The sequence below is a fragment of the Crocodylus porosus genome, unplaced genomic scaffold, assembly GCF_001723895.1.
Source record: "Crocodylus porosus isolate Cpor-Errol unplaced genomic scaffold, CroPor_comp1, whole genome shotgun sequence".
NCBI lineage: Eukaryota > Metazoa > Chordata > Crocodylia > Crocodylidae > Crocodylus > Crocodylus porosus.
Window position 1 is genome coordinate 119,839,833 of NW_017728906.1, and position 12,687 is coordinate 119,852,519.

Consider the following 12,687-nt stretch of genomic DNA (forward strand, 5'->3'; position numbering starts at 1 on the left):
TCCTCTCAAGGTGGAGAACCTTGCATTTATCGGTGTTAAACACCATCAGGTTCTCATCTTCCCATTTGCTGAGCTTGTCCAGGTCAGCCTGGATCACCCGCCTATCTTCTGGCGTGTATGCTTTGCCCCAAAGTTTGGTGTCATCGGCGAACTTGGCCAGTCCACTCCTGACTCCAATGTCCACATCGTTCTTCCTGTGAGGGAGAATATCATCTACTTGGGAAGCTCATAGCCTAGAAAGGAAAGGTAAATATGGACTATTCCATATCAGAAATCAAAATACAGGAAAACTGGAAAAAAAAAATCAAAACCTTTTGATTTGTATATGTCTACACTATTCCTGAGGGGTGTAATAGTTTGGTTTCCCTATTTACATTTCCTTTCTAGGACATGAGCTTCCGAGGTAGATGATATTCTCCCTCACAGGAGAAATTTTCCTGAGAGTGGTTTAAACTTGAATGTTCCTAAGTTAATTTTCTCCATTTTTACTCTGGTTCAAAAAGCCTGAACTCCTGTAAATTCATAGGTTTCACAGTGCCTCTCCCAAGAGAAATTGAATATCTGCAGCTGCATACCCACAATAAATTAATCTGGGAGAATTCTTTCAGGTTTGCTTTCTTTGTAGAACAATTACCCAAAGTGGTGTGTAAAGAAATTCAAACACTGAGACCCTGAACAGTGAACTTGCAGTACTGATGTTGTGCAGTCAGGGTAAGGCCTGTGCACACATTTGATTGTTCTCTGAATTTTTTTTTATTCTTCTTGGCAACGGATGACAGCAGTACATAGGGAATCCCTTGTTAGATACCCCAGACTGCCCATGGTAATCTTACGCTTCCCTGCAGCACAATGTGGAGATTGTGAAAGGGGTGTGTTCTTCTCCCTGCTAATGAATCAGAGTCTAGCAAGTAACACATTGCCTCCCTGGTGGTGTTTTGGGGATTGCAGGTGGGGGCTAATGCTGGTGTACTATGGTATTTTGTGACAAGCACAGGATATATGACAGAAACTCTCCTGGAAGTATTTTAAACCTAGCTGTTCTCAGTTGTTTGTTTGTTTTTTCTTTTTTTCTTCCTGCAGCACCATTTTTACTTTGGGAGAAAAACTTGAACATTTGTACACTCATGGTTTTTCCTGTGAGAACAGCAACTTTCCCAGGAGAAATTGAATGTCTGTATGAAACCCGTATAGGTGCATCCACACATGCAGGCATGTGCGCTTGCAGCAGCTCACATAGAAGTGGTACAAATTTGAGCCAGAGCATTTTGCCTCAGCGCATGTGCCCAGACATGCACTTTGGTGTGTGGCAAATTGTGCCACTTGGTGCAAATAACCCTGCCTGGCTCCTCCCAGATCTTCAGCCAGGAGGAGTTAGAGCCTGGGACCAGCACCTGTGCTGTCCCCAGCAGTATAAAAAGCTGCCCTGTCCTGGTCCCATCAGTACAAAAAGCTTCCCTGGTAAGTAGCTCAGGGCTACTCACTCTCAGAAGCTTCTGAGGCCCACTCATTTGGTACCTGGGGACACTCCCCCTTGTGCCAGCTGGAGTACTGAAGCTGCTCTGAGAGTTCCCTGCACCCTTTACCCACTGCAGCAGTTTGGCAGTGGGGCTGCTGCCCAGCTATGACCTGTTGCTCACCTGCCAGACCCGGATGGGGACTACACAGCCAGTAGAGGCATCTTTCCCTCTGATCCAGCTGCCAGTGGACTGTGGCTGCAGAGTTAGCCTTTGTGCAGCACTTACTGCCATGTATGCCCCCTGCCTGGCCACCTGGGCAACTATCACCAGGAAGAGGTTCTGGGTAATGTGGCCTACTTTGAACTGTCAAGGCATGTCCTCCTGGCCCCAATTGGCCAGAAGGTCAGCCACATCCAGCTGGCTCCAAGGTGCCAGCTCTGAGCAGGCAGGGTCCTGCCACTAGCCTTCCTAGCAGGAATTCTGGTGTTCCCTATTGGAAAACTGAAAACTCCCTGACAAAAAAAATTGCAAAGTTACTCTGTAAAATATCCTGAAATCCATGCTCCTCCACAACTAAAAGACTAATATAGATATCGATATAGATATCAATATCTATATCTATATCTGTATCTATCTATATCTGTATCTATATCTATATCTATCTATCTATATATATATAGAGAGAGAAAGAGTTCAGTTGCTCAATGTTTTATTGATATATCTACAGTGTTAAAGCAATTTGGAAGCCTACCAGTGTCTCTATCATAATAATAAAGCGATTTCTAAATACCTACATGTTTTGCTTCCCTCAACAGGGGCCACAGCACCCCTCCTACAGGGACTACAGCACCCCAACAGGGGTTACAGCCCCCATAGAGGCCACATCCCCCCCAACAGGGGATACAGCCTCCCACAGGGGTTATAGCACCCCATAGAATAGAGATTATTCTAAGAAGAAGAGTGGGGACATGATGAAACTACCTGTTCTAAGGCACAATGATGGTATTTATGAGTCAAACAATGCATGTTTTTGGCTAAAATATTTCAGTATTCCATTTTTCCCTCTTGAAGCTGCCTGCCTTTTTGGGGGGGATCAATTTAAGAAAACATGGGTAAGAACAGAATTCAGTTGGCCTATCTACCCAAGAGTTGCCTAATTAGGTCTGCAGTAAATGTCCTTCCATCTACATATGTGGCCCTGTTAGGCTGCATGAAACTAATAAATTCTACAGCAGGCTATTATTTGTAAATACATGTATTTGTAAACACAAGTACTATCTTGCTGCAAAGTTTTTCATGTGCAACAAAACATGTGTAGATACTGACCCAGCTAGCTGGGGCATGAGGTGCTTCAGCATGGGGGCTGCCTACCAGCTAGCCCTGCTCTGGAGCACCTTTGTGCCCCAGACACCCTTCTGCAGCATGTTGAGCCAGGTAGAGACCCTGGGCACCCTGCCAGCCGGGGCTACTCTGATGTGGCTCAACACGCTGTTGTCCCAGGCACACGTGTAAAAGTTGTGCCCCAGAGCAATAAACTCTAGTGTGATATGTGCCGGAGTTTATTGCTCTACATTAATATGCAATGAAGATTTGCCCAATGCCAGTTAAAAAGATGGAAAAAATGTCTATACCACACAAGAGCTAAGGCTGAAACTTGACATCTTCACCTGACAACCTGCAGGTAAGACATGATGGGAGAGAAAGAGATAGACTGAATGTGAAACTCCTTTGAAGTCAATAAGAAAGCTTTCATGATTTCATTCTTGAATTCTTTTTTGTAAAGATAAGGATAAATCATTAGTTTAATTAATGAATTAACTAGGCTTAACTGAAAACTTCACCTACTAAATTTCAGTCTAATTTACTAAAACAGGACTAATTAAATAATGTCTCTGTTTTAACACAATTGCATCGGGTATATTTGTACTTTTTCATTGTTACTGCCAAATTTATTACAATTGTTTCCATACAAGTTAGAGCACTTTATGAACAAGATACTTTAGAAGCACCACGTAATGCAAAATAATCACCACTCATGTTAGCATTTAAAATCAATCAAAGGGGTTCAAAATGATTATTCCAAAATTGATACTCTTTCCTAATCTAATTATGTAGTGCCCATCATCCTAGTATATGGTATGTTTCATAAAAATAATCTGGTGTTACTTGCATGATTTTTGTCTCACATTTTTTATTACAATCTCATACAAATAGGAAAAAGAAATAACCTATATAACAAGTTTCATATCTGGCTGATTTTATTGATGGATTTGAATGTATTTTATAGGTTTGACTTTAGGTGGTCATGTAGCTCTTAGTGGATGTGGCTTTTTTTTCAATCAGTATGTTTTGTAATTAATTTTCAAATTCTTAATTTTTGAGCCTTAACAAATTCCCCAAATGAAAACATCTCCTTATTAATGAAACATTTGTTCAGTAGGTATCAATACTCAGTCGTGAACCAAAAGTATAAAACAAGGTGTTATTATTTGGATTATTTTTTTAAATGGAACTATAAATATTGTCCTCATTCTACTTCCATTTTAACTTAGGTGGCAATGGGAAAGGTTGAAAAAAATCGAAAGACAATGCTTATGATGGGGAAATCAAAATTAAATAGATATTCTTAAAACATTCACTCTTTAAACTTTTTCACATACTTTCACTTGATAAAACTAGCATTGTGACTTTTTTTACAGAACATTAATTGTGTGCATTGTCTTTTATAAACAATTGTTTATCTTGCTAGAAAATTCTCTTTGAAAAATTACAAAGGGAAATAGTAGCAGTGCCAACCAAATATTTCATGCATATTGGTTTTCTGAGTCTTTTTTCCTAATAGTTGTTCTGATTATATTTTTCTGTGTAATATGCTTAGCTGTTGTTATTAGTAAATTTCTTTATACTCCAATGATTCAATTTTTAAAAGAATCTTTTAGAAAAGATCTCAAAAAACTTGCTCCCAAATAATTAACTTTTCATTGTCTTCAGAAAATTTCCAAGCATTTTTACTGGTTTGATTGTTTTGCTTTTGTATTCTCCCTTTCTCTCAAGATATGACAGTGTTTCTATATTCTGCAGCAGGACTTCTCTCAGGTAGATCTGGTCTAAAACATTTCAAAGCAATTATTTATGATAATAGAGTCCATATTGATTTTACATACTTTGGAATATTTTTATTTTACTGTATAGCGTTATTTGGAGAGTGTACGTTTGAACCAAGGAGCTCATGGAACACTTGAAAAATTACCTGGTTTTGTAAATCTTTTGAGGCTTGACAAAACTGCTTCTGTATCTCTAGGTACAGTTCTAAGTCACATGCAGCCAACAATATGACATGTCTTTCACATAACACATCTTGTGCTTTCAGTTCACCAGATCTTTCATAGGAGAGTCCCATAGTAGGTGTTAGATGCTTAGTTTTCTTCATTGTACAATCTACCTCTCTCCCAACTGCCACCTTATAATTCTGACCTCCTTGCTTTTTAGAAAAAGCTATTAGCTGGAATATTTTCCAACACTTTAATGTAACATCACAGACTGCTTTCTTCAATACAGCCTTCAGCTGTTTTGCTGTCTCAAGCAGATTTCTGCCTGGGGCCAGAGTTAAGTGGCATGCTTCACCCCTCCTCTCCCCTAAGCTCCAGACTGGCAGTATGGGCCAATGAATAGAAAATTAGACTAGGGCTTGAGAAATCTGGCTTCTCTTCATGGCTTAGAAAAGGAATATTAAACTCTCACCCTCCCCTTTCTTTCTTTTCCTCCCTCCCTCCTGTTGTAAAGTGGTTTGAAATAATAATAAGGAAAAATCTGTACCAAAAGTAGGTATTCATTATTTTGCTCTTAACAGGTATCAATGCTTACTTATACACATAATATTTATGTCACCCTTCCTAACAAATGCTCAAAGTGGCTTTCAGTAAGAGAAGATATTAGCTTATGGAACAGAAGGAGAAACATAAAATGAAAAAAAAAGCAACATAATACAGAACCCCCATAAGCAATACCTCAGCCAAGTTTTGTTTCATAGTTTTATAGTAAGTAGGATCAGAAGAGACCTGAGCAGATCATCAAAGCCAACCCCCTGCCATGGGCAGGAAAGAATGCTGGGGTCACATGACTCCGGCTAGGGGTTTATCTAGCCTCCTTTGGAAGAATCTCAGGGTAGGACCGAGCACTGCTTCCCTTGGAATTTGGTTCCAGATCCTAGCCACCCTGACTGTGGAGTAGTGCCTCCTGATATCTAGTCTGAATCTACTCTTGTTCAACTTATGGCCATTATTCCTTGTTACTCCTGGTAGTGCTAGAGAGAACAGGGACTCTCCCAATGCCTGCTGGTCCCTCTTGGCCAGTTTGTAGATGGCCACCAGATCCCCTCTCAGCCTTTTCTTGTGGAAGCTGAACAGGTTCAGGTCCCATAGCCTCCACTTGTAGGGCCTGCCTTGCTGCCCCCTGATTATGTGAGTGGCCTTCCTCTGGACCCTCTCAGTGCTGTCCACATCCCTCCTGAAGTGCAGTGCCCAGAACTGGACACAGTACTCCAACTGCGGTCTGACCGCTGTTGCCTAGAGGGGGAGGATCACCTCCTTGGACCTGCTTGTGATGCATCTGTGGATGCATAACAAAGTGCGGTTAGCCTTCCTGACTCCATCCCCACATTAGTGGCCCATCTTCATTTTGGAATCAATAATAACACCAATATGCTTTTCTGCATCTGTGCTGACTAGAAGGAAGTTCCCCAGCCTGTAGGTATGCTGCTGGTTCTTCCTCTCCATGTACAGTACCTTGTACTTGTCAGTATTGAATCCCATCCTGTTCTCATCCGCCCATTCCTGTATTGTGTCTAGATCTACTTGCAGTCTGTCCCTCTCCTCCAGTGTTCCCACTTCTCCCCACATTTTAGTGTCATTCATGAATTGGAACAAGGTGCTTTTCACCTCCTCATCCAAGTTGCTGATGATGTTGAACAGTGCAGGCCCGAGGACCGAGCTCTGGGGGACCCCACTGCCCACATCCCTCCAGGTCAAAAAAGACCCATCCACCACCACTCTCTGGGTACGGCCCTCCAGCCAGTTTGCAACCCATCTGACTGTGTACGCATTGACACCACAGTCACCTAATTCTTAATGAGAATGGGGTAAGAGACAGTGTTGAAGGCCTTCCGAAAGTCCAGAATGATTACGTTCACTGCAACACCTGTGTCCAAGGATTTTGTGACCTGGTCATAAAAGGCCACCAGTTTGGTCTGACAGGACCTGCCACTGATGAACCCATGTTGGTTGTCCCTGAGCATAATCTCCTGTGCTGGCCCCTTGCAGATGTCCTGGATAATTTTCTCAAAGAGCTTCCCCAGGACCGAGGTAAGACTAACAGGCCTGTAGTTTCCTGGGTCCTCCTCCCTCCCTTTTTTGATGTGTTAATATGCCTTCCCAAATAGAAAGTCTTAAAGCACTTCTGAAAGATGTCCATGGTTGGGCTCTGGCAGGCTTAAACAAGAGAGGAGTTTCAGGCTGAGAATGACCTCCCATGTGTTTTTACCAAGCATACTGGGTAAATTTATGCCATTTACTTGCAGGAGATTGACATTAGGGATTTCATAAGGGCACTTAACTGACCGGTTAACAAACTGACACCATCAGGAGCTATTCTGTGCCATCCTTGAGCAAACCAAGGAAAACTTCCAGACCATGCTGGATCTCTTCACAGAAGCCTACCAAACTTTGTCCGCTTTCTCAACCTCAAAAGGACTGAAGTGCTCTTTCAGCCAGCTATGAGCCATGAATGTAACCCCCTTCCCCAAATTACCGCTAAGGGAAAGATCCTAGAGGTAGTCAAACACTTCTCTTCCCTTGGTAGCCACCTTTCTCAGAGTGAACATTGATGGGATAAGCATAGGATCTAGTGGACAAATGCCTCCTTTGTGAAATTGCTTCTTCAAGTCTTTACTCATTATGCTCTCTGGAAAGACACCAAGATCCAGGTCTACAATTCAGTCATCATCCCTACTATTCTCTACAGATGTGAAAAGTGGGTGACTTACCATTGTCATCTCAAGAGCCTGGGAAGTATCGTCAATGATGCCTCTGGAAAATCCTCCACAACAAATGGTAAGATCATTACACGGATGCCAGAATCCTTGTTGAAGCCAGCGTTACGAGTACAGAGTCAGTAATCCTCAAGCATCAACTTCACTAGAATGTATATTAGGTGTGGATGCCTGGCTTGACTCTTTAACTCCCAAAATAAGTGCTTTACTCTTAGCTTAGTAGCAGCCTGAGATCTTGTGGTGGCCAGAGGAAGTGTTACACTTTGCTAGGCATTGCTACACATTGAAGGCATACTTGAAGAAAACAGATACTGACATCAATATCTGGCAGGATCTGGCTGCTAAGCTACTCTATCACAGCCCCACCCAAGGGACAGCCCTTTTTTAGGTACAGTGTCTTTCCCCCAAAGCAGAGAAGAGATAGCAGAGGAAGAAAAATGAGAGGAATCCCAGTCTACAGCCTACTCTCCTCTGCAGAAAGATGTGAAACTTCTGCAGAGATCTGTGGCTCAAGGACTGGACTCTTTAATCACTTCAAGACACATCAGTGAACTGTGGTAGAGATGATTCGCAAATAGATTGATCGCCAATAACAACTGAGTTATCAAGTCAATCATTAAATGATTGTTTAGAGAGAATCTAAATGCACTTTCCTAGCACTAATATTTTAGCAGAATAGTAGAATTAAGTGACATAAAATTCCCTGAGTTTTTTATTTACTTTCATTCTGTAGTTGAGGTACACAATAATGATGCATGTTTTTCTTCTTCTACCTATGTACAAGTCTGGGGATCTAAATTCCATAGGGGAGGCATGCAGTAAAATTCCTGAAAGTGTTGGGAATTGTATTTGTTCCTTGACCATCTGAGAACTACTCCAAATATTTTTCAGTTCTCTATTGTACTAGATCTCATAGAGGGACCCTGGGTGTTCTTTTTGAGAATATGGGGAGAAAGTCTATAACCTCTGCCTGCACCCAGTTGGCAGAGAGCTTTGTAGATTCAGACATATTTTGAGTGTGGCTAGCATAACTTGGTTGAGGCAATCAAGAGTGCCAAACTCAAGAATCAGTGTTACTTTGGTGTTGATCCAGAACATGACTGAAGAAACATGCCTTTGGGTCAGCTTTCAAAGGTGAGGTGACATACACAAAAGGGCTTGTGATCTCATGTATGTGGTGGTGGGAGTAAGTCACAGACAGACTTCCTCAGGGATGGCGAGAAAAGGGAAGAGTTGGCGGGAATCTGAGCATTGTGGAATACTGATTCAGTCCCATTTCCTCCAGAGTCATTTTTCATATAATTCAGGCAATTTTTTCACTTCATTTCTGTATGTCTTCTGGACCCATACTTTGTTGAATGTTTTAAAGACATTTGGGATGCTACACATGTTTTGTTTGTCAATTCTACCATTAATAGTTAGCATTATGTATAACAGGGACAAAGATTACTTGGTTTTGTATTAAATTGTACACAGAGAATTCAACCTTTTGAAAATCATATTGCTCTATCCATTTGTTTTTAAATGGTTGTGTCCTCCTTCCACTCTGTGTGCCATCACCACTGGAAGTAGTTCAACAGGGAATCTCTCATAAAAGTGATTTTACAGTTCTAGTGGTCAAGAGGCTTGTTTTTTGGGGCATGATACCAGGTCCTGAGCCTTTTGTGTCACACTTGAACTGCAGGGCTAATGACAAACATTTGGGGAAGTAAGAGGGAGGTTAAATAGATTCAAAATGGCTGCCTAATATCAGGCAAGTCAGGACAAGTTGGGCTAGCTGAGGGATTGGGGATGCAGCACACTGGAGGGATGGAGGGCAGGTGTGACCCATGAGTGGTATAGGGGGCAGGCATAAGCCATGAGTGGTGGGGAGGCACATATGACCCACAGATGAGGGGGGGAGGCAGGCATGACCTATGGATGGGGTAGGGAGCAGGTGCAACCCACAAGTGGTGTAATGAGGGTCTGGCATGACCCATGGATGGAGTAGGGGCAGGTGTAGCCTGTGGGTGGGGTAATAGGGACAGGCATGACCTCCAGTGCAGTGGGGGAGTAGGCATGACCCACAAGGGATAGGAGGAACTGGCACAGCCCAAAGGTGGGGTGGGGTGGGATGAGGTGGGGGGCAGGCATGAACCTTGGGTGGGGTGGGGGAGGCAGGTGCAATCTGTCAGGGGGGGCAGGTGTATCCATGTGTGATAGGCTTGCAGAAGGTAGAATTCTGAAAAACAGCCAGCATGTCTTTATCATGGGCAGGTCTTGTATTACCAACCTCATCTCTTTTTATGATCAGGTATCTTACCACCTGGATAAGAGAGAGGAGGTCGAGATTGTATACCCTGACTTCCAAAAAGTCTTTGATCTGGTATCCCACGATGTCCTCATGAGAAAACTAAAGGATTGTGGGCTTAAACGTGAGACAGTTAGGTGGGTAGGAAGCTGGCTGCTGGATAGGATCTAGAGACTCCTAATGAATGGATCTGTCTCATCCTGGTGAGAACTGGCCAGCTTTGTCCCACAGGGGTCCGTGCTTGGTCCAGTGCTATTCAACATCTTCATCAATGATTTGGATGTGGGGGTGAAGAGCTCACTGGCAAAGTTCCCAGATGACACCAAGTTCTGGGGAAGTATGGTCACACTTCAAGATAGGCTGCAGATACAAGCGGATCTAGACAGGCTAGCAAGTTGGGTGGATTGGAACCGAAAGAAATTCAACATTGAGAAATGTAAAGTGCTCCACCTGGGGATGAACAAACACCTACATACCTACAGTCTTGGTGGCACCAAACTCACCAGCACTAGGAATGAAAGGGAACTGAGGGTAATAATAGACCACAATATGAATGAGTCAGCAGTGTGATGCTGTAGCCAGCAGGGCTAATAATACTCTGGCATGCATCAATCAATGCATGTTCAGGAAAACCAAGGAAGTGTTTCTTCTGCTCTACTCAGCAGGGGCAACGCATAGGGTGTGCATGCAGGTGCACGTGCACCCCCTGCAAATGGCAGCGCATCTCATGTAAAAAGGCACTACTGACACTGTTGGCAGTGCCTGTGAGTGTTCGCTGACCCATAGTCAGCACTTGCCACCCCTGCAGGCTCCTCGCTCACTGCCACTGGGCTTCCACCACTGCCACCACGTTCCTGCTGCCACCAGCACAGCCATGCCCATGCCTCCCAAGCCACTGTGGGCATGAACCATTTATACTGCTCAGCATTGGTATGACCCCAGCTGGAGTACTGTGTCCAGTTCTGGGTTCTGCACTTTAACAACGATGCAGTAAAGCTTGAGAGAGTCCAGAGAAGGGCTACCTGAATGATCAGAGACTTGCATGGCAAGCCATATGAGGAAAGGCTGAGGGCCGTAGGATTCTTTACCCTGGAAAAGAGGAGGCTGAGAGGGGACTTAATGGAAGCTTACTGAGACATCAGGGGTGTACACCAAGGGTTTGGTAAAGAACTTGCGGAAAATCAGAAGTAATGGGCACAAACTCCTGGAAGACCATTTCAGGCTCAACATTAGGAAAAACTTTTTCACAGCTGGGGTGCCCAGACTGTGAAATAAACTCCCTCCAGAGGTGGTGCAATCGTTTACCCTGGAAATCTTCAAGAGGAGACTGGACAGTCACCTTACTGGGATCACCTGGCCCCAGTTGTTTTCCCTGACTGGTGCAGGGGGCTGGACCTGCTAATCTTCTGAGGTTTCTTTCAGCCTTAATATCTATGACTCTATACATTAATTAATCATACCATGTACATTGATTTATTGATAGATTAAACACAACAAAGTACGATGATATATATATCATCATCATCAGAAGGTATATATATACATCACTTCATGTATAGGGTGAGTAGTCTTTGTTTGGTAATGTCACTGTCCAGGCTAAGCTTTCAGGCAAAAGGGCTTTTGCACACTTGCACAGTGTTGTATACCTAAGTTGCTTTTTATATAACTTTTCTTTAATACCTTTCAGTTCCTTTGTTTTCTGTCATCCAATTAAATATTATCTTTATTTTACTTGTTTATTCTTGGCCATGCTCATTTTTCTAATATCTTGTGGTAGTCTCTTTTTATTTCCTCTTTTCTCCTCTTGACCATCTGTCTTTATGCATAGTAAGAAAGTCAGCACACCTGTAGCAATCATGTGAGGGTTATTTTCAAAACCCTCATCTGATCAAAAGGGGGCATTCAAGGGTGTTAGTCCTAATTAATTATGCTAAACAAAAATCTTCCCATTGTAGGCAGTCTAGACTTGGTCTATTTCAAATATAGCTATTTCTTTCTTTGGTGGCCAGCCTAGGCCTCCGCATGACCTTAACTTATTTTATTTTGCGTTAGTCTACACATAATAATGATCAAGCTGAACTATGGATATATGCTTTCTCTCCCTCCCCATTGTATTTAGTCCAGACATATCCTGTTGGTTTTAGGCTATATATAATGTTGACTTTAGTTCTGCAGTTACCATATAGCTATTTTATAACGTTTCACAGTTTAAAAGTTTTGCTTAAAAGTTACTGCTTTTGCAAAAGCAGCAGCAGAAAACAGGTTTCCCAAAAGTCTCTGGGTTTAACATATCTTTCAGAAGACATGGGTTGTTTGAAAAATGGGCAATAGACTACACTTGGCCTCCAGTTCCTAGGTCTTATGGATGTCCTTTCCATCTGTTGCACATGTTGTGCAAGTTTATTATCTGAGACAGAGATCAATCCCTCTCTCGCATGCCGAGACATACCCAGTGCCCTCTAGAATGCCTTTAAGTGCCCAAATTGCACACATGGTTACCCAGCAGCTGCTTAACAAATAGCTGAAGAATTCCTGCCTAGCATACAAATGTCCTGTGTAGGGTTACAGGAACCCCAGGAGAAATGGCTAAGCCAGGTACCCAAAGAGCAGTTTGTCATCCGCCCACTCCTAGGTCTGTGCCGACAGCGACACATTCTGAGAGGCATTAGAGAAGAGTTCATGAAGACTTTGGCATCCTGGACCTTACTTGGCTATCCGGTGGTTATGTGTATGAACATCCTCTGGTGGTTCACAGTACCTGCAATACAACCAAGAATTGGCTCCTGTGGCTGATGTACTCTGAACCGTGATAAACTGAGCTCAGGATATTAATGTAAGTGTCATCATTGCAGTTTGGAAAGTCCATCCAGGCAAATCTGGCTATGATCTTTTGA